This window comes from Equus asinus, chromosome X (assembly GCF_041296235.1).
Source record: "Equus asinus isolate D_3611 breed Donkey chromosome X, EquAss-T2T_v2, whole genome shotgun sequence".
Classification (NCBI taxonomy): Eukaryota; Metazoa; Chordata; class Mammalia; order Perissodactyla; family Equidae; genus Equus; species Equus asinus.
Window position 1 is genome coordinate 97,055,640 of NC_091820.1, and position 18,842 is coordinate 97,074,481.

The 18,842-nt window shown below is 39.4% G+C and overlaps 1 long non-coding RNA gene across 3 annotated transcripts in view; it reads left to right on the forward strand.

Moving 5' to 3' along the window:
* The window catches only part of LOC106823050 (uncharacterized), a 37,070-nt gene extending 18,460 nt beyond the window's left edge, over positions 1-18,610 (forward strand). For 2 of the 3 annotated variants that reach the window (XR_006522801.2, XR_006522800.2), the window contains 2 exons: positions 16,025-16,251; positions 16,861-18,583. This is a non-coding gene — a long non-coding RNA (uncharacterized lncRNA). Of the gene's footprint in view, positions 1-16,024; positions 16,252-16,860 lie in introns of all 3 variants that reach the window. The other variant, XR_001396035.3, reaches the window with a different exon arrangement.
* Positions 18,611-18,842: the final 232 nt, after the last annotated feature.

Genomic DNA, 18,842 nt, shown 5'->3' on the forward strand with positions numbered 1-18,842 from the left:
ATATATTTATTATTATTGTTATATATAGTATATATATAGGATCTAACTTTATATATATGTTAACAGTGTTAACTAAATTAACATCAGTAAGTCTCCTGGTCCTTACATTCAAGGGAGCATTGTGAGGAGTTCAAAGGGAAAATTTCATCAAGATCCCAGCACAGTATTTGTCATCCACAACACCAATGTTTGCTGCCTTCTAATTCCAACTCTTCCAATCTTTAACAGGGATGTTTTTTCTTAATCTCAATAGAATTACTATATTTTAGTGAGTATTTGGGAATGTAAGAAGGGAACTACACACACTTGTCTATGCTGTAGGAAATTTGGTGCCATCTCTGTGATTTGCAGTGTATGGAGTTGGGCTGGGGGAAAAGTCTTCATCTTTTCCATGGAATAATTGTGCTTTTCCTGTTCTCTCTTGGTGCCCCCATGTTCGCATCAGGAGTGCACTTAACGTGGAGTCTGGGACCTCCTTAAGGCTCCAGGAAGAGATGATCGGGGGGTCTGCAGGGAGGGACCCTAGAACAAGAGTCAGGAGCTCTCTCTGGGTGCCAGTGCCTGAGCCACCTCAGGGTGAGTTCCTTTCCCTGCTGTGATCTGCACCATCACACAGGTGTTCACTGAGCATCCGTCATTCTTCACACCTCCAGTGGCCCAGGGGCTGCAGAGGTCATGGTAATTGTTTCACATGGTCCGGGTCCTTGTGGAAGTTATGGTGACCTCTGTAGAGCCTCCTTAATCTATAAAGAGAAGGAAGGGCTCACTGGAGTTGTCAGAGTCTCCTCAAAGAGGAGCTGGGCTGGTACAGTGGGCAGGACTTACGGGAGCTGAATGGGAGGGAGGGGGCGGGGAGTCCAGCCTGACTGGTGTGAGGAGTGGGGGCTCCCAGGTGAGCAGACAGGGCTCAGAGGTGCCTGACTGGAGACTCCAGGGGTCTGAGGTCATTCAGGTTTAGGACCGATAGAGAAAGGAACACATTTGCTTCCTTGGGATGCTACGTAGCCTCTTTACACACTGAAATAATGCAAGTGTTGGTAAGAAGGGAAGTGCCCTGCACATCTGACACTGCTCCATGACGGCAAGGGAAGACCCTGGAGCACTGACAGTAGTGAAGCTGAGTTGATACTCAGCTCTCTCAACCTCCATTAAAATAGGAAGCTGACATCAAGGGGAAAAGTTTATACCTAATAGTTCCCCCACACTGCCTGGAAATCATACACCCTCTTTAGTTTCTCACTGACCCAGGTCCCATGGCCTCCCCTCTGCCAGTGAGTTTCTGCCTACCTCCAGGAGTCATATTCTTAACCAGAATATTCTAGCTATGTGTTGCACTCTCTCTACATTCTTGTTTGTTCCATCTCTGCATCCTCCCAGAGATCACTCAGTGAGGCTTTTCTCCTCCTTTGTCGCCTCACCTTCTTTTACCAGCTTAGTGAGTTGTATCAAGCACCACACTGCTCTGACAAGTTTAGGCAAAATTTAACATTCTTCTTCACTATCTTTTACATATTGCTTTGGTGCACTTATCATTTCTGCAGAAGATCTGACACCACGACCACCCCCCAAACAGAACTTCATTTGTTGACCAAGCATCCCCTTATGGTTGGGTAACCGCGCTGTTGTAGACACATGGGCTCTATATACTTTACTCAAATTTGCATTTTTCTATTTTCCACACTACCTGCTCTTTTCAACTGTTCAGTAGAATCTCTGCACAGGATTTTCTGGGATGTGATGGTTTGTTTCTGGGTTTCAACCATGTTACCTGCACATGTTACCACATACACAGTTGGCCCTATCGCTTTGGATTGTGGGGGAGTAACATCAGTGGTTTACCAGGTAGACCCACAATGCCCTTTTCATTTATCTCTAAATTCATCTCTCTGCCAATTTACCAAAGGTAGGGATTAACAAAGATGCAAAAGATGATTTCTAAGCTGCCCTGAGTCCTTTGAGGTTAGAGCAGAAGTATCTAATAACCAGGGAATAGATCTGACAAAATGAAATAGGTGGTGTTTGCACAGTTTGGAACATCTGGAAAGCATTGCATTTCAATAGAGATTATTTTTTCTTCTTTTTTTTTTTGGTGAGGAAGATTTGCCCTGAGCTAACATCTGTTGCCAGTCTTCCTCCTTTTGCTTGAGGAGGATTGTCACTGAGCTAACATCTATGCCAGTCTTCTTCTACTTTGCATGTGGGATACTGCCACAACATGGCTTGATGAGCGATGTGTGGGTCTATGCCCAGGATCTGAACCCCAGGCCGCCGAAGCAGAGTATGTGAACTTAACCACTATGCCAGTGGGCCAGCCCTTAGAGAGATTTTTTAAGGAAAGAGAAAAGATCATTGAGGCCAAAGTAACCAAATACCTAAGGAGGTAATGTTCGATTCCTAACTGTCTACTTAGAATATGGGGAAAATATGTGCCCTTATCTCAGGATGTCTCTCATTCACTCATTGATTCACACATTCATGAATAAGAGGTGCCCCAAACGGTGAGTGCCTGCATGCCCAGCTCTTTCCACTGGTGTGGTCAATAAAGTCCCTTTACCATCTACCATTTGTAGTAATATAGTCTTCAATATGTCCTCTGCATACATTGAACCGCATCAGATAGTGTGATACTTTTGCTTCAGCTATCAAATAGAATTTGGAAATCACAAGAGGAAAAGGAAAATATTTAAGTATATTTTTGTGCTTGCTTTTCTACTTTCTTCCTTCCAGATGTTCCTAGATTTCTTTATCAATTCCTTTCTGTTTCCTGTAGCCATTCTTTACAGTGTATCTGCTGGTAACAAAGTTTCTTAGTTTTCCTTCATTCGAGAATGCCTTTTTATCCCCATTAATTCCAGAAGGATAATTCAGCAGACATAGAATTTGAGGTTGACAGTGCCTTTATTTCGGCACATGAAAAATGTTTTGCCACTTTTTTCTGGACTACATGATTTCTGACAAGAAATTTGCTGTCCTTCATACCATTTTTCTCCTATAGATAATTCATTGCTTCTCTTTCCCTGATTTCAAGAATTTTTTTGTCTTTAGTTTTCTGAGGTTTGACTGTGATGTGTCTTTTCATGAATTTATTTGGGCTTATTCTGTTTTAGGTTCACTTAGCTTCTTGAAAACGTAGGTTTAGGTCTTTTGCTAGATTTGATGAGTATTGGTTTTTATTCTTCAAATACTTTTTCACCCATGCACTCTTTCTCTTCTCCTTCCAGAACAAAAATGAAAAGAATATTAGATCCTTTGTTGTCATCCCATGAGTTCCTGGGGCTTTGTTCTTTTTTTCTTAATCTTTTTTCTCTTTGTTGTTCTGATAGTGTAGTTTCTTTTATTTTCTATCTTCAAGTTCACTAATTCTTTTCTCCATTCTGCTGTTGAGTCCATCCATTGGGTTTTTAATTTCAGTTATTGTATGTTTCAGTTCTAAAATTTCTAATTGGTTCTTCCTTATATCTTCTGTTTCTTTGCTGAGACTTTATGTTTTTTCATTTGTTTAAAACATGTTTGTAATTATTGAAACATTTTTTCTGTTGGCTACTTTAAAATCCTTGTCAGATAATTCCAACATCTGTGTCATCTCAGTATTGGTATCTGTTGTCTTTTCTCAATTTGAGATCTTCCTGGTTCTTGGATAGAATAGAGATTTTTTTATTGTATCCAGAACATTTTGGGTGTTATGACTTGAGACTCTCTATCTTGTTTAAGTTGTCTGTTTTGGAAAGCTTCTGGTGACACCATACTAGTAGGGGAAGGAGGTTGCTGTCTCTTAACTGTCCAGTGAGGGTGAAAGTCCAGGTTCTCCACTCAGCTTTGTCTGACTCTTTGGGGTGAGAAGCTCATGTCCACCAGGTGGAGATGAATGTCATGGTTTCCTGCATGGTCTCTCTGATACCAACTCAGATAGTGGAAAGGGGTGCCTTATTACAGTCAAGTGAGAGTTGAAGTTTATGCTCCAATTAGGGATAGTGCTATTGTCTTTCCTGTGGTGTTTGGTTGGTGTTGGGCCGTTGTTGCACAAAGGCTTTCTGTCTTGAGAGGTTGCCCCTTTTCTTGTCTGTTGTATAGAGACAGCAGGCTTTTCTTGGGGCTGTTTTTGTTTGTGATTGTTGGCACTTCTGGGTTGCCTGCTTCTGCAGCACCTAGTCTGGAATATCTGAGGCAGTGATATAATGCGGAGAACTCACTGCCGTGTTGTTCTTTGGCTCCCAAGGTCCCTAGCTGGTCTTCCTTCTTCTTTCTACCTTTCGAAGTATTCTTGTGTTTGTTTTATATATACTGTCCAGGTTTTTTTTTTTTACTGTACCTAGCATGAGTAATAGAGAAACATCTAGCATATCCTAGAACAAAACCATGAGTCCTTTCCTTTCATTTTTAATACAAGGAAAAATTTGTATATTTGCATCTCCCCTTTTCTTAGATAAAAAGTACCGTGCTGTACACTTTTGTGTACCTTGACCTCTCTACTTAACAGTATATCTTGGAGATCCTTCTATAATCCCTATGTAGAGATAGTCATCATTCTTCTTTTGAGCCTTCTGTTTGTACACTCTTGTGTGGTTATGTTGTGGTTTAGTCATCCACCTCCTACTGATCTATATTTAGGTTTCTTTTATTCTTTTGCAATAAAAATAGCACCACAAATGAATATATATTTATATATCTATATGTCTATGTGTATCTATGTCTACATCTATCATCATTTTATGTTATAGCAATAGATCTTTAAGATATATATATACACACATACACATATATCTGTCCATACACACACACATATATATTTATTTATTTATAGAAATTGGATTACTGAATCAAATGGTAAAGGCATATATAATTTTCCTAGATATTATCCAATTCCCCTCCATATTGGTTATATTAGTTTCCTATGGCTACTGTAACAAATTACCACAAACTTAGTTGTTTAAAACAAGAGAAATTAATTTTCTCACAGTTCTGGAAGCCAGAAGTCCGAAATTAGTTTCACTGGGCCAAAATAAAGGTGTGAGCAGGGCCTCGCTCCCTCTAGAGGCTCTGGGGGAGAATCTGTACCTTGCCTTCTTCCAGTTTCTGGTGGCTGCCAGCATTCCTTGGTTTGTGGCTGCATCACTCCAATTGCTGACTGCATAGTCATATTGTCTTCTCCTCTTCTGTTTCTGTCAACTCGCCCTCTGTGTCCCTCTTTAGGACACTTGTGACTGCATGTAGGGCTCACCCAGATAATCTAAGATAAAGTCCTTATTTCACAGTCTTTAACTTAATCTTATCTACAAAGACTCTTTTTCCACATAAGGTAAGATCTACAGGTTCCAGGGATCAGGACCTGATATCTTTGAGAAGCATTATTAAGCTTCATACAGGGATCATACTATTTTGCATGCCATGAGCAGTCTATGAAAGTACATGTTCTTTCACATCCTTACCAACTGAGTGTATTGACAGACTTTTGGAACTTTGCCAGTCTAACAATTTAAAAATGGTATCTTACCATAGTTTAAATTGCATCTTTCTTATTAAAAGCAAGTTAGTGTCTTTTTGTGTGTTTAAAGACAAGTTATATTTTTTCCCTAACCGTTTATAGTTTTTACATGTCTTTCATAGGGTTGTTGTCTTTTTTGTGCCTCTCTATTTATAAACTTGTATATGTATGGGAAATAAATATTTCTTTTAGAGATGTTAGTTGTGGATATTTTCCCCAGTGTCTTTTTAATTGGCTACCATGTTTTTTGCCATAAAAAATTATTATTTTTATGTAATCAGTTTATTAACGCTTTTCCTTATGTTCCTGGATTTTGATCACAGTTAGGAAATTTTTCTTCACTTCCACATTATGGATATTAGCATGGCCATGCTCCCTTGGGAAGCTCAAGGGGAGAATCTGTCTCTTGTCTCTTAGAGCTTCCAGATTTTTCTAATACTTGAATGGTTTCCTTTTTTTTACATTTAAGTCTGAACCATGGAATTTATTCTGATTTAAGACATAGAAATGAAACTATTTTTACCTTTTTAAACATATTGTTATCTAACTATCACAATACCACTTATTAAATTATTCATTATATCTCTAATGATTTGAAATGCTGTCTTAATCATAATCTAAATTTCCAAATATAATTTAACCTATGTCAGTATTTTCTAGTTTGTTGCATTGGTCTTTTTGTCAGTTCATGGGACAGTACCACACTCATATTGGTACAACTTTGTTATATGTTTTAATATCTAGTATGATCAGCTGCCACTCCCTTTTGTCAGCCATCATTCTTCTTTTTCAGGGTTTATCTGACTATTCTTGCTGTTTTTTCTGCCAAATAAATTTGATAATCAACTAGTTTAACTTTGTAAAAAAGCCAGTGGTATTTTTATTCAGATCACATTAAATTAATAAACTAACTCAGGAAAATTGGCATCCTTATAATATTAAGTCTTCTTACCAAAGACTATCATACATCTTTCTATTTGTTCAAGTTTAGTTTTTTGTTTTATATAGTTTTAGACATTACTTCTTAAGTTGGTGTCCAATCATTTCCTTCTCTTCTTTTATATCTTCTAAGTTTTTTTGTTTGTACACATGGAGGCCTTTGGTTTCTGATGTTCATAGTTTTACCTTCTCCTTTTGTTTATAGTAATTTTGGGAGAATTTCCAATCTGTAATCATATCATCAACAAATATAAAAAGATTTTACCACTTTCTTTGTTTCTAATTGCCTGATCTTGTCAACTGAATAGCAAGACGCCTTCCACACAATGACAAATATCAGAGGAGAGAAGTGGGCGTTTGTGGTGGCCTTGTCTTTAGCAGGAATGCCTCTAGTGTTTCTCTATTCAGTAGGATGCTAGCTTTTTGTCTGAGGTATGTATGCATATTGTCATATTAAGAAAGTATTCACCAATTCCTATTTTATTGAGTTTTTCTAAATGCAAATGGGCATTGAGGCTGTTAAATACCTTTCTGACGTGCAGGTTATCACATAATTGTTTCCTTGGCTCTGTTATTACACTACATTATAGTAATAGATTTCCTGATATTGAAACACATTTGTGTTCTTGGAATAAGCTCTATAACGTCATGATTTATTTTTTATGTCCTGTTAATTGTGTTTGCTAATACTTTATTTAAGAACACTCCATACTCTTATATGATATTAATGTGTAACTTCATATTTGGTACAATTTTTGCTATTTTTTAAATCAATTTTATGCTTGCTTCATTATTTTACATATTTTCTATGCTCTTAGTTTAAGTAAATTGGGATTATGTTACCTTTAGAGGTTTGCTAGAATTCTCCCCTGGAAAGTTCTGAGCCTGGTGATTTTTCATGGGAGAATTATTTAACCTAATTCACTGTTTCTTCTGTGTAATTGGCCTATTTAGCTTGTTTGTCTCTGTTGGAGCCAATTTGAGTAAGATATAATTTTCTAGAAATTTATCCATTTTGTCTGTTTTCAAATGTATTTGAATGTGTTTCTGCACATTTTTACTAAAGAGACTTGAAAATTTATTTTCTTTTAGAGACTATGTCACCCTTGTCACTTTAAATTTTGTGTATTTGTCTTTTCTCTCACATTCTTGATTCATTTACCCAGTGATTTCTTCATATTTTTGTTATCCGCCCCCTCACAAACCTACCTTTATCTTTATGTGTAAATTGTACTGCAGTTTTGGTTTCTAACCTCTTCATTTCCACTTTTAGCTTTACTTATTCTTGCCATCTGCATTCTTTTAGTTTACATTGTGGTTCTTAATCTGGTGTTTTGAATTGAATGTTTAATTCATTTTTTTTCATTTTTATTGATATAGGTATTTAAAAGCTTAAAAATATTCTCTGACAACTGTTCTAGCTGTAAATTCTGATACATTGTGTTTTAATTATCATTAATCTCATTAAATTCTACAATTTTAATCTGAATTTCCATTTGAGCACGATTTGTTTAACAGCCTAAGATAGAATCAGTGTTCACAAATGTTTCATGTTCATTTGAAAAGTATGTGTATTGTCTAATATCAAGCTTCAGAGTTGAATATGTCTGTCTATAACATCTACACTTGAGGTTGTTGTTTAGATCTTCTTTATACTTACTAAATTTTTCTCCACATGAATGTTCTTGGATTGAGGGAGGTGTGTTAGAATCATTTATTATTAGTGTGTTTTTTCATATTTCTCCTTGTACCTCCTTTAGTTTTAGCTATATGAATATTTTTGTTGTGTGACTGGATATGTAAGTATTGATACTAACATCTTCCTAGTGAATTTTAGCCTTTAGTATTATCAAGTGTGCTTTTTGTCTCCTTTAATCTATTTTGGTTTCAATTCTTCCCTCTTAAATGAATGAAAAAGGCAAGTGCTTAAAAATGTGATCACAATTTTGCAAAATAGTACATGTAAGTGAACATGTTTTGCATATTTCATATATATATGTGTGTTTGTGTATATTTTGCCTCTACTTAGATGTGTGTGACCCTGTATTAGTGAGACACCCTTTGTGAACTTGACCTAGGTCATCTGTAAAATAGGCCTATTGATACTTACTTCACAGAGCTGTTGTGAGGAGAAAATGAGAACCAAGTAAACCTATAGAAAGTGTCTAATATGTACTACTTCAGCAAATATATGAATGGCCTCCCCTGTGTTCTCCCTTCCACAAAAGACATGACTTTAACATGAACACCTCATAGAGACCAATTAGATTTGAAGCAGCAGGGAATGGAATGTATATACATATTTGTGTGATAGATAAGCTTTGGTGTTTCTTCTTTGTAGTACAAGTTACCTGAGGATGGTGTGGAAGAGAAAGCAAATTATCCTCTATTACTTTTATTTGATGTCCTTTCTTGCCATCTTCTTTTACCTTCTATCTATACATTGAAAGGAAACAGTACAGAATAACAGAGTATAAAGATGGATCTGCTGTACTACAGACTAAAATCAGGAGTCTTGAGTCCCAGATACCAGATCAATCCTTGCCTATAGGACCATGGGTAGTCACTTCCCCTGTACTGGCCTCAGCCCTAACATAGAAAAATATATAGAGAACTCATACAACTGAACAACGAAAAAAATGAACAACGCATTCAAAGATTTTTTTGTTTTTGTTTTTGTTTTTTTTTTGCTGAGGAAGATTTGCTCTGAGCTAACGCTTGTGCCAATCTTCCTTTATTTTGTATGTGGGTCACCACCACAGCATGGCCGCCAATGAGTGTTGTAGGTCTGTGCCCAGGAACCAAACCTGGGCCATCAAAGCAGAGTACACTGAACTTAACTACTAGGCCACAGGGCCAGCCCCATCATTCAAAGATGGGTTTTTCTTGAGGTCATAATAGGAGAGGGAGGTTTCACGCACACACAGAGAAGAAGACCATGTGAAGACAGAGTCAGAGACTGGAGTTATGCTGCTGCAAAGCAAGGAAAGCCAGGAGCTTCTAGGATGGAAGAGGTAAAGAAAGATTCTCCTCTCAAGGCTTCAGAGGGATCTTGGCTCTGCTGACAAATTGATTTTAGATTTCTGTTCGCCAAAAGTATGAGATAATAAATTTCTGTGGTTCTAAGCCATGAAGTTTCTGGTAATTAGTTAGAGCAGCCCTAGGAACTAATACACTTCTTACTGAACCAGGTTCATTTTGCTTGCCACATGATATATGCCAATCACCAAGATGAAGAGTTTGCAGCAGAAAAAAGGTTTATTCACAAGGCAGCCAAGCAAGGAGACAGGAGGACAAATTTCAAATCCACATCCTTGAAAAATGGGGATTTAGGGATATTTATAGAAAAAGGGGCAGAGTGGTCTGAAGTGAGAGAATAAAAGATTAGAGGTAAGGAGGAGTGAATTATTTGATAATCTGTATGAGCATAGTCAAGCTTCATGGCTCTTCATAGGACGCATGTTCACAAAATGGTGATGTTGGCATGATCTGAGGGTGGAATTTTTATCTCCCTGATGTCAGGAGGTTGCCTATCAGATGCTTGCACATGCCCAGTTGGTAGGTTGGTGGTCTTGACCAGCCTGAACTGGACAGAGATCGACTCTTATTTCCTGAAAAACAACTCAAGCATCTGTTACTATGGTAACACAGGTGCTGAGAAGATGTTATCTATAGGGTGGGTTTAAATAATGCAATACCTAACTACTTTTATAAACAGAAACTGAATATAGTTAAAGCAAGTTGGCCCCCAGTTTCACACTCACTAACCAAATACTCCAAATGTCATTGGTTGTGAATAAACATCAGTCTGTATCCTATTTTTTCATGCCTAAGCAGATAGTAGTGCTAATAAAGATATATGATAAAAATAAATATGGCTAAGTTTTTCGTATGTGCTAATGATTTATTTTTGTATTGATTCATTTAATGCTCACAACACCCCTATGAGGTAGACACTGTTGCTAATCCCCATTTGATAGACAAAAAGCTGAGGGACAGAGAGAATAAGGACTTGGCCCAGGACTTCACAGTTAAGGGAACAGGACAGCTTGGGTTTGTACCCAGCACCTCATGCTCCAGAGTCTAGGAAACTGTCAAAGATTTGTTATTAAGTGACAGACGCACTCTGCACAGCATGCATATTATAGGTGATCATTACAAGCAATATTCAGGGCGGCCCAGTGGCTTAGTGTTTAAGTTCATATGCTCTGCTTTGGTGGCCTGGGGTTCACAGGTTCAGATCCTAGGCGTGGACCTATACACCGCTTGTCAAGCCATGTTGTGGTGGCGAAGAAATAGATGAAGATTGGCACAGATGTTAGCTCAGGACCAATCTTCCTCACCAAAAATAAGAGCAATATTCATATATTAATATATTTATACAAATATCTGGCCCTAGTGACAAAAGGTGACTTGTGATCTTGGTGAGAGCCTGTTCATTGCCATCATGGGAACAGAATTGATAGTGAAGTGAGATAAAGAGTCAGTGGGAAGTGAAGAATGTTAACATGGAATGCAGAAAATGCTTTCTGGAACTTTGATTTTGAAAGAGAGTGGGGAGAAAGAGAAAGCGAGCCTGTTACTGAATGGAGTGCGAGGTCCAAAGATGGATTTTTTTTAAATCTTCAATTTCTAGAAAGTATAAAAGCTAATGTGCAGGAGCCATCGCATCTCAGATTTACCCCTTGAATTTTCCCATATTTCTCTCTTATTTCCACTTTAGAGTTAATGAGACGTCTCCAATGGAACAGTATGGATTTTGAGCTCGATACATATTTTGCTATCAGTGAATGGAAGAATGGAGAATTGTGGCAAAGAAATGCCAGTAATTTTTGGATTTTTGCCTGTCAGGGAGGCAGCAGATGGCTGAAATCCTGGTGTGATGTGCCTGGATCTTGCATAATCTGAGGACCCCTGCACCGGTGACTGGGGCGGGTCCAGAATTTTCCTATCAATGTATTAAGACACAGGTCAGTCCAGAGCAGCAGTAAGGCAAATGCCACACCTTGCTGCCCTGGTATCACGTCTCCCTGAGCTCAGCAGGTGAGGAACTGGATTAGGGTCTGTGCAGAGGCACGATGTGGGGCAGCTCTTAGGAGCTTCTGAAACATCCAAGAAAGTAGAGAATCTTGTTTCTCCAAAACTTTGAACTCACAGCATATCAAAGAGATACTTGCTTCTTTCATAAAGATATCTGTCTTCTCACTGAGAGAAATGACGACTCACAGTGCCTGCCTCAGCCCCGAGGCTCAGCCAGCCCCTGTTGCTGTTTCCCAACATTTAAAGGGCCACAGAAGTCCCACCACATGCCATGTACTCTGGGCAGGTTTTCTCATTTATCCCTCAGGACAGCTCTGTGACGAAGGTGTCCTGAGTCCCACTTCACAGATGACCAAGCTCAGGCTGACCGAGCTGAAGTCCCCTCTCCAGATACGTGTCAGGACAGGAATGAGGCTCCATCCCTCGCCCTCCTCAGACGACACAGAGCAGCCTCCCTTTCAGAAATGGGCTTCCAGGGCTGAAGAAACGGTCCATGACACTCCCCTGATAATGTGGCCCTGGGAGTAGTCATTCAACAATCCCTCTGAGAGGTTAAGATGACAGAGGAGATGAAATCTCACCCTTTGTGCCAAGTGACTGGGTGTCGGGCCACATCTGTTGGCTGATCCCTGAAGTGGGGAGTGGGGCTTGGCAGAAGCTCAGATGTTGCCCTTGGGACAGGCGATCTAGAGGGAAGGAAAGTAACATATTTGGAACAGCTATGAGAAATTGTACTTTATATTCCATCTCCTTGAATCCTAGAAGCTATTCAAGTTACCCTTCACTATGACCAATATTCATAGTAGGGTATGAATATGATTTACATAAACTCTAAAGGAATTTTGTAAAGTTTATGTAAATCAAAAAACGCTTTCTGTGGTCTCCCATCAGCAGCCCACTCTGGAATTACTGAAGTTTTTCCATTTTGTCTTGATGCCTCTGGGGCTCTGGATGCTCTACTCTGCCTGTAGAGGCCATTTCATGCTCCCAGGTGTTGTTCAACTTTTTTTTAATTATGATGCAAGAAAATGTCAAGTCAATATTATTGAACTTGAAAAGCAAGTTCTAGGGGCCAGCCCCGTGGCTGAGTGGTTAAGTTCACGTGCTCTGCTTCAGCGGCCCAGGGTTTCATCGGTTTGGATCCTGGGCCCGGACATGGCACCGCCCATCAGGCCACGCTGAGATGGCGTCCCGCATGCCACAACTAGAGGCACTCAGAAGCCGAATATACGATTATGTACCGGGGGGCCTTGGGGAGAAGAAGAAAAAAGAAAAAGAAAAAAGATTGGCAACAGTTGTTAGCTCAGGTGCCAATCTTTAAAAAAAAAATAAAGTTTTTAAAAAAGCAAATTCTAAATTAAAAAACAAAGAATTTTGTCAACACTTTAGGGAAAATATTTGCAAACTAACACCTCAGATACTGGGTTAGGAGGCACCATTCTCTGACAACAGGGGTAGCGCTAGTGAGAGATGCAGGACAACTACAGTTTATAAATACTGTTTCACCTATTGTTTGAAACGTTATATTCCGGACAAATGGTACCTTCGTAAAACTTTGAAAACAAAAAGTATTTGTGAACAGATTGACAAATGTGCACATATCTTCATTACTTTGTAAGAGTATTCGTTGTATTCAATTTCATGGGGAAATGAAGTAGATAAAAAGATCGAATTGCTGTGTGTGTGTGTGTGTGTGTGTGTGTGTCCATCCATGTCCTCTAGCTCTACCACCTAAAGTAGACGCTCACAGTTGCAGCTTTACCCTCATTCAGACCGGAGCTGGACTTCCAAGCTCGGGTTTAGATATCCCAGGAAATGTGCTTTTTATATCTTGGGAAACTGACGGATTCAGAGGGATTGCTCCAGTTGAATGAAAATCTAGAAAACATTGGCTGAGCCTATTAGGTCAAGCTCCCAACCTCCATCCCTCACTCCAGCTTGCTGAGACACTCAGTGCTGCGATCCTTTATCTGGCCACCAGGTGACATCACATCTATCCATTTTTGTTGTTCTTTTGTAATGAAATGAATACATGTTACAAAGAGTAAAAAATATCATGAAACGGTTTGTTTACTATGATACCAGTTCTGTTTGGGAAATTCACGTGTATGTTAAAGCAGTTCCATTTACTGTTGACCCCAAATCTACATCACTTTCATTAATCTCTTCCCTCATCACTGTTGGCTGATGTACAGTGTGGACTGACAGAGGGTCACGCTTTGTTCTTCTTCAGGGGATGACTCTTTTTGTCATCCCCTGTCCAAGACACCGGATACAACTGCCCGGCCCCGCCTCTGACGCCCCCATCCTCTCTGTCACCTCCGCCTGCCCTGCTCTGCTATCGCCAGCCAGTCCACCGCCCACTGCCGAGGGGCGCTTCTGCCACCTGGTGTTTCATCGTACGCAGGCCCCGGAGTACGTGTTTTTACGGTCTTTTTACACCTATCGGTTTTTCAGACATTGTAGAATCAGTCTGTACCTAGGTTCGTAGGCTGGATTGTAAGGGAGGGTAGTGTATTTTGTTGCTCTTTGAATAAATTTCTTTGTAGAGAAATTTGAAAATGGCGGTGCGTTGGTGCCACCTCGTGACAGAAGCCCGAACTGCAGCTTGAACGTGGCAGGGCAGGAAAGTGGGAGGGAGAAGTGGCTCCAACTCACCAGACAGAGCTTTCTGGAAGTCTGGGTAGAAAGGGGAGAATTCCTTGGGTACAGCTATACTGACGACCTTTTTCTGGTCATTTCACATAAACGGAATCATACAGAAGTGCTCTTTTGCATAGTTGTCTTTTCAGTTGGCACGATGTTTACAAGGTTCACTCATGTTGTAGCATGTAGCAGTACTTCATTCCTTTTTATTGCCCAATAACATACCACATTTTATTTGTCCATTCCTTAACTGATGAACATTTGAGTTGTTTCCACTTTTGGATGTTATGAATAATGATTCCAGGTACATTTGTGCACAAGTTTTTATGAAGATGTGTTGTCGTTTCTCCTGGCTGTGTACCTAGAAGTGGAATCGCTGGGTCATGTGGTAACTCTCTGTTTAACTGTTTGAGGAACTGCCAGAACATTTTCATGACCCTGACAGTCTTGAGGGGTGCAGAATTAGTCTGTAATTTGTCTCATGATTAGACTGTGGTTATGGTTTTTGAGAAAGAATGCCACAGAGTTGAAGTGCCTTTCTTGTCACATCATATCTGGAAGGATATGAGACACCCATGACATCACTGGGTTAATGGAGATGTTGACCCGCATCACTGAGTTAAGGTGGGGTTTGTCAAGGTTCTCTAGTGTACACTATTTTCCATTCCCAGACTCTATTCTTAGAAGGGAGACACTAAGTCTTCCCTGTCCTCAGGGGTGGGAGGTAGAATTAAGGTTCACCTTGTAGGGACGGGGTATCTACATATATTATTTGGAAATATTTTATAAAGACAGTTTGTCTCTTGTCACCCACTTTTTAATTAATTCAAACATTTATTTATATCATTATGGATTCATGTATATGTATTATTTAGGTTGGTTTCTTTTTTACTTAATGAATACATCACAAAAGAATGTCCTGTATCATTATTTCTATGGTGCAGTAAAAGAATTTTGACTTAACAGTCAGGAAACTGCAAAAGAGTTCCCTATTACTGCTATTATATTGTCTAAATATGGCATATTTGACAATATATTTCAACATGGCAGAGTTTAGAACATTATAATTTCAGATTGTTTTATTTAATACTTGGTAATCCATTTATAAAGAAATAAAGATAAGACAAAGGTTATTGAAAAGACTATAAAAATTTTTGCTAACATGCGCTAAATATATTTGCAAAATCCTTTTCAATGAAGCAACAGGATGAGATATGTCAGAGAAAATGTGTGACTCATGTGAAAGCCCAGGGTCTAAAGCACAGCTTTCACGTTATCAGACTCTGACTCTATGGAAGGTATTGACAACTCTAGGTTTTACATAACTGATCGCACTGCAATATAATCCTTGTCCATACCCAAGCAACTGAATTCTGTCAATCCTTTCCACTTGGGGTAATGCTTCTCTCCATTTGAATAATTATTTCAACATTCTTGATCTATAAATGTGACAAAGAAGTGGTTGTTGACCTTGTCAAGGTTAATCTCAGTGGCAGTGAGGGGGAACACAGCCCCAGTAGATGAGGGATGCAGACTGAGTTGGAGGTGAGGTGCAGGGGGATGAGAGTTGAGTATTGAGAATTCTTCCTAGAACTTTGGTGCAAGGGGGAGAAAATATGTAAAGAGGACAGTAACTAGAGATGTGGAGAGGGGTCCAGGGCATTAAATTATGTTCTAAAATAATAAATTATAGGCGCCTTGAGCGGGGTGATATCTTAATGGGAAGGAGCCCTCTCTTCTTAGATTTAACATCGGAATTTACCACACCACACGTTACTCCCTTGTTTCCATTCTGGAGAAGCCTAAAACTTTACCAACGAGATGGTGTACAGTTTGGTTTTAATGCCTCTTAACTGTATGAACGGATGCAAAATGTGTCAAACACGTGCTGGGAATTCATGGATTTTTATCTCCCAGGGCAGAGCTCTTCATGCAGATGACTGACCCCATGGTATTGATTGGCTGAGAGGATGCACCTTTTCGGGACTCGGCAAAGGATGGCTGCAAGAAGGGAAGCATTTCCGGCGCGGAGGAACTGCCTGTGCTTCGCGGTTGCTGTAGAAATCTGACGTCATCGTGGCGCCCGTCACGACTTTTCTATAGAGAAAGTGGTGCTTGATGGGAAGTGCAGGTTTCACCTTCAGGTATTTGGTTATCAGCTGAGGGTGTGGGTTTCTGTGGTGGGGGCTGAGCTGCCCCGGGGTGTGGGGGAGACAAAGGGGCCCACATCCAAGTTGCCTCTCTCCCGCTTTGGGACTTGGTGCCCAGGCGGGCTCGTGGGTAAAGACACCGGGGTCCCACCGGTCCTAGTGCATGTGGCTTCCTGCCCCAGGGGTGTCCTGGAGATACTTTCCTTCTAAAGGCAAGGGCGCGGGAGGTGACACAGGGAACGGCTCTCTCTGAGCCCCAGCTCCCGCTTCTGTCAAATGGGATGAGAATGCTCAACCCCCAAGCTCGCTGTGAGCGTTCAGTGACAACACATGAGCAAGTCCATGGCCCTGTGGTTATTGCGGGACCGTAAATGTCTGCATGAGTTCCGACCACTTGTTACTCCTTTTCAACGTTGTTGTTAGGGGATAGAGGAGGAAAAGAGAAAAAAGACCCTGGTGAGAAGCCCTTTGTGTGTTCCGGTTGTTATGATCACTACCCACTTGTATCAGTGTCATTGTCACTAACCCAGTGCCTAGCATGGTGCAGGGCACACTTACTCCAGGAAAGCAGAGTGATTGCTGGATCTGTCTCTCCCTGTGCAGCTCCTCGTGCCGTTGGCTGAGCCCATATCAGGCGTCTGAAGGAGACAGCTTCTGAGGATCTGTGTCCTGCTGGCTGCTGAACCATCTGCTCCAGATTCCAGGGCAGCCGTCCTCAGGAGACCCCAACACTTCACATCCCTGCTGGGATATGAAGCCCGGCCCGAGTGAGTGCATACATCTGAACAAAAGCATGTTGTGGAATTCGTCCTGTGAGGTTCACAAAGGAGCCTCAGAGGAGAGAAGCTACTTTGATCTCATCATGAGAGAAGAGGTTTAGCAGGTGGACTCCATTCCTTCAGCAGCTGCATGCTCTGTAGCAGCCCTGAGAGCCATCCTAGAGATGCCCTCTTTTGTCTGAAAGCAGTGAATTGTCTGGCTTGAGAAAGAAACATGATCTTTCACCTGCATTTGCAATAAATATAGATGTATATTTTCTGATTATGAATAATAATTAATGATTTCTATGTTTCTCTCAAATGGATGTGAACATATGCAGTTATTACAAAGTCTTCCTCCCAATTTGAGATCACAACATTGATTCTTTCCTGGTGACTTTGGTTTTATCCACACTATAATGAAATTTTTTTAAGAGCCTGATCTTCTGTCAATAGGTTATTTTAATTATTTTTAAATTATTTTAATTTCCTATAATTTTATGTAAATGCAGTCACACAGGTTGCAGTTTATGTTCATCTGGCTAGTTACATTCAGCCTTTTATTTGTTTATTTATAGTTTGTAAATTATCTTTTATTTGACATGAATATGTTATTTATGAACACTTGGGAAACACTTTCTTGAATATTGAATACCTAATATCCACTAGAAGAAGACCCCTGTTGGAGAATCACATACATTACCAATTCTTTTGTAAATCACCAAATCATTTATTTCCTATATGCTGAAGTAGAACAACCTACAGAAATATCTTCAGATTTGAGATACAGTAAATATTTAATAAATGAATATAACAAGTTGGAGTTATTAAACTCTCCCAAGAAGTCACAATAGAGATTAGTATTTCTTCCAGTTGTAAAGCAAAATTTTGTTCTTTGACGATGATAAAAACCAAAGCATAGAAATGGGTTGTTTTGTTTCCTACATAAATATTCAACTACAAGAATAGGAAAGTTAGTAGGAAAGTAATAATCGAATGAATATTTTTAACTTCAGAAACTTATTTTATAGGTATTTCATGTAACACATATCTTTAGATACAATTTCTTGCATGTATATGGGCTAATAAATATGGAAATTTTTATCCTACATACTGAAGAATTTAATAAATACATTGTGTTATGCCTATGTAATGTTAGTGTTTGTATCAGAGATTTTTACTAGCTATTGTAGACTACATTTTATTCAGTTCTTTTTTGGACCAGAATCCACAAAAATATATTTTACATCTTGACTTAGTACAAACATACATATGTTTATAGCTGAAACCAATAAAAATACCTACAGCCTAGTATATATTTAATTCCACTCATATTTAAACTCTCATTTAGTTTCCTTTTAAAAACTGCTGGTGGTAACACCAACTAAATTGATGTTACAACCCGCTAATGGGTTGCAGCTCCAATGGGTTGATCTCCAAGGCAGAGATCAGAGTTGAGCAGCTGCTCATTGACGGACCCTGCCTCCCTTCATATATACATTTATAACTAATCCAAGTACACTTTCAAATAATGCTATACTGCTTCACAGGTAGAGCAGGTACCTTCTAATAAAAAAAAAAATCCTAATTCCTTCCTCCTGTCTCTTGTATCATTGCTGTCATTCAGTTCACTTATGCATAAGCATATATATTTATATAAAAACATATAATCGAATACATTGTGGCTATTATAATTTTGAACAAACTGTTTTCTGTTAGATTAACTAAGAATAAGGAAAAGAAAGTTTTATTTTACTTCCACTTATTCCTTCTTCAATGCTCCTCCTTTTTTATGTAGATCTGAGTTTCTGACCTATATTATTTTTC